Source organism: Echinops telfairi, unplaced genomic scaffold (assembly GCF_000313985.2).
Source record: "Echinops telfairi isolate 266 unplaced genomic scaffold, ASM31398v2 ScPeMD7_7427;HRSCAF=8465, whole genome shotgun sequence".
Taxonomy (NCBI): domain Eukaryota; kingdom Metazoa; phylum Chordata; class Mammalia; order Afrosoricida; family Tenrecidae; genus Echinops; species Echinops telfairi.
In genome coordinates, this window is record NW_022111327.1 from 13,833,989 (window position 1) to 13,837,248 (window position 3,260).

The 3,260-nt window shown below is 41.3% G+C and overlaps 1 non-coding gene across 1 annotated transcript; it reads right to left on the bottom strand.

The window, feature by feature from the left end:
* Positions 1-2,370: 2,370 nt before the first annotated feature.
* LOC115872641 lies at positions 2,371-2,491 on the bottom strand. The gene has a single exon (XR_004047975.1). It is a non-coding gene; the product is annotated as a small nucleolar RNA SNORA61 (small nucleolar RNA).
* Between the last annotated feature and the right edge of the window lie 769 nt (positions 2,492-3,260).

Here is a 3,260-nt window from a genome sequence, read left to right on the forward strand (position 1 = left end):
TCCTTTTAGCTAAGTGGAGCCAGGCAGTTTTCTTCTGGCTCATGAAATGTGGTGGGATTGGTAAATGCCATTTCCAGGCCTGGCCCCCCAAAACAACCCTCATGATTTTTCTTAATGCGAAATCTCTTTGCTGTTGATACAAGTAGAAGCAAACAATTTATAAATGACCAAGGCCAATGCAAGGAATCTGGAACCCCGAGTTCAGCACTTGAAGGAAAAGCACTCAGGAGAGCTTCCTGATGAGGAACAAGCTTACGAGACTTTGTGTGAGTGAGAGAGAAACTTTTGTGTTAAGTCACTGAAGTTTCAGCCTTGATTTGCTATTACACCTGAGTCTAGTCTACCCAAGCACATCTATCTACTCACTGTTTTTCCCAGAAAGCCCCCCTCCATCTGAACTACTCATAAAGGTTTAAGAGAAGCACTCAATGCTCATCAGTTATCATAAGGACTTTTTGTCTCGTCTTCATGAAAAGATGAACAATGACTATTAATAGCTACCTTTGCTCAAGGAGTAGGAGTCCTGGTGGGGTAGTGTTACTCATGGGGTTGCTAACCTCAAGATCAGGAGTTAGAAATCATCAGTAGCTCTGTGGGAGAAAAATGAGGCTTTCTACTCCTGTAGAGAATTACCATTTTGGAAAGCCACAGAGACAATTCTAACCTGTCCTATAGGCTCACTAGGAATCAGAATCGACTCCATGGTAGTGACTTTGAGTTTTGATAAGACCTTGATAAGAAAAATCCATCATTTGATTAGTTGAGTTTCCAGAAAAATTTTGTCTTTCTGAAGATTTTTTAAAAATCCTTTTATTGGGGGCTGGTACAATTCTTATCACAATCCATACATAGATCCATTGTGTCAAGCACATTTGTACATTTGTTGCCATTATCATTTTCAAAACATTTTCTTTCTACTTGAGCCCTTGGTATCAGCTCCTCATTTTTCCCTGCCCCCCCTCCCTTATGAACCCTTGATAATTTATAATTATTATTATTTTTTCATGTCTTATATTGACCGATGTCTCCTTTCACCCAGTTTTCTGTTGTCTGCCCTCCTGGGAGGGCTTTATATGTAGATCATTGTGATTGGTTTCCCCTTTCTCCCCCCACTTCCTCTCCTGCTATGGCTATTCTCAATATCGGTCCTGAGGGGTTATCTGTCTTGGATTCCCTGTGTTTCCAGCTCTTATCTGTACCTGTGTACATGCTCTGATCAAGCCTGATTTGTAAGGTAGAATTGAGGACATGATAGTAGAGGGGAGGAAGCATTTAGGAACTAGAGGAAAGTTGTATGTTTCAATGGTGCTATATTGCACCCTGACTGGCTTGAGAATTTTTTTAACTACCTCCCCTAGCAACAAAACTTTCCATCTGAATTATTGTAAACATAGAATTGGTTCTGAATCACTCAAATTTATGCTTTCTGGCAAGCTTCATCCATGTCCTACCATGCAAGATAAACTGAATGTAAGGCTTGCAAAAACTAGATCTGCAGTGCGCATACTTTGACGTAGTGTGTGAGGTTGTGATGTGATATGGTTTTCATTGGCTGGATTACCTAGCTGTGAATTCAACTGAAGAGTTGGCTAAAATATTTTGATCCTAATGAAGAGACTCTTGAAATGCTTAATTAAACGTCTTGGAAGGGATTTCCCATGGTGGAAGAATGACAGTGATGAGTGGTTAATTGTGCCAATTTGGGTCCACCAGGAAGCAGATGCTAATATGGAAATGAGAGTGCAAGCAATCGATTGGGGATACTGCCTACGATAGATAAAGGGGCAGGGAGCAAGAAGCATAATGTAGATCTGACATATATGTAAGGAGAGGTGAGAAGAGGCAGAATTGGGCAGAAATGCCGTAGACCTCAAGGCAGATGTGACATCGCCTTGGTCAATGCAATGGGGAGTTTTGAGCAAAAACTCAAAAAATGAGAGGGCACCTACACTGAGAAGAAATAACCCAGTTTCAGTACTCCCATTATGCTTAGTCATTGGTTGGGGCTGGCAGGGAAAGCACGGCTTTGTTGAGAATGTGGTGGCCATCCTAGAAGGTGCTAGAGCTGGACGCTGTCTCCTGACAGCACTCTTCACAGTTAAATGGCCATTTATTTCTTCGAGGAGATGTGAAGCTTGATAGCTGTAAGTATTAAGTTCTGCGTTTGGTCTTTTGGGCTTTTTTGCTCTTCCATTGAAGGAGATCAGAATCTTTTTTGATAAGTTACTGAAGAGACTCTGTAGCCTTCAGATAGCATTTTCAACTGTTGATTGCCCTCAGCAGTTTCAGGAGTCCTCCATAGGTTGTTGCCAACACAATTTTATAGCCAATTTTACTGTCTTTGTAATTATACATCTTGTTCTTTCTTTTTTTCATGTGAGGCTAGCTTGTGTGTCACAAAAGAATTGAAGTCAGTTTCAATTTTCCTTTTCCACCTTTTATAACCACTCTGACCAATGTTTAGTTCTGATGAGTAAGGGATCTGGAGGGTTTATAAGACTGTGACCCTTGTCTTAAAAAAATTATTCGTTATTATTATTTTCCTTATTTGTAGAATATAACACATACAAAGAAAAAACGAAATGTAGTTGCACAACCCATCTCATCGAAAACAGTGACAGTGTCCCAATAAATGCCCTGTATATGTGGTTCTTTCTTCTTCTTTTTTTCTTTTCCCACCTGCCCTCCCTGTCCTCCCTTTCCCTCCTTTCCCCAGCCCTGGCCTCATCACAGTCTTCAAAGTCCTTGTTATTGTACTTTTCATTGAATTCACCAGAGCATTTTTGTTTCTCATCAGAACAGTGTTTCAAGGAACCACCAGTGATAGTTTTAGCAATTGGGTTACCAGCTTATACCAGGGACTACCTGTGTCTCACAAACCACCTAGGATGAGGTCTCTAGAGACTCGGGGACTCTAATTGGGGATAAACAGAAACCAAACCCACCGACACTGATTATGTTCTGACTCATATTGACCCCATATGGGGTTTTCTGAAACTGCAAATCTTTATGGTAGTATATGGTCTGATCTTTCTCCCATGGAGTGGCTGGTGAGTTTGAACTATCGGCCTTTCAGTTAACAGCCTAATCCACAGCACCTTTTATTGGGGATATTGCCTGTGAAATACAAGAAGGGGAAAGAGCAGGAATGGGAAGGCAATGGCTCAGACCAGGATGCAGATTGGACTTGTGAACAGAAAGGGGAGAGACAGCAGAATTGGGAAGGGAGAGCCCCAAGTTGAAACACAGATCTGACCAAG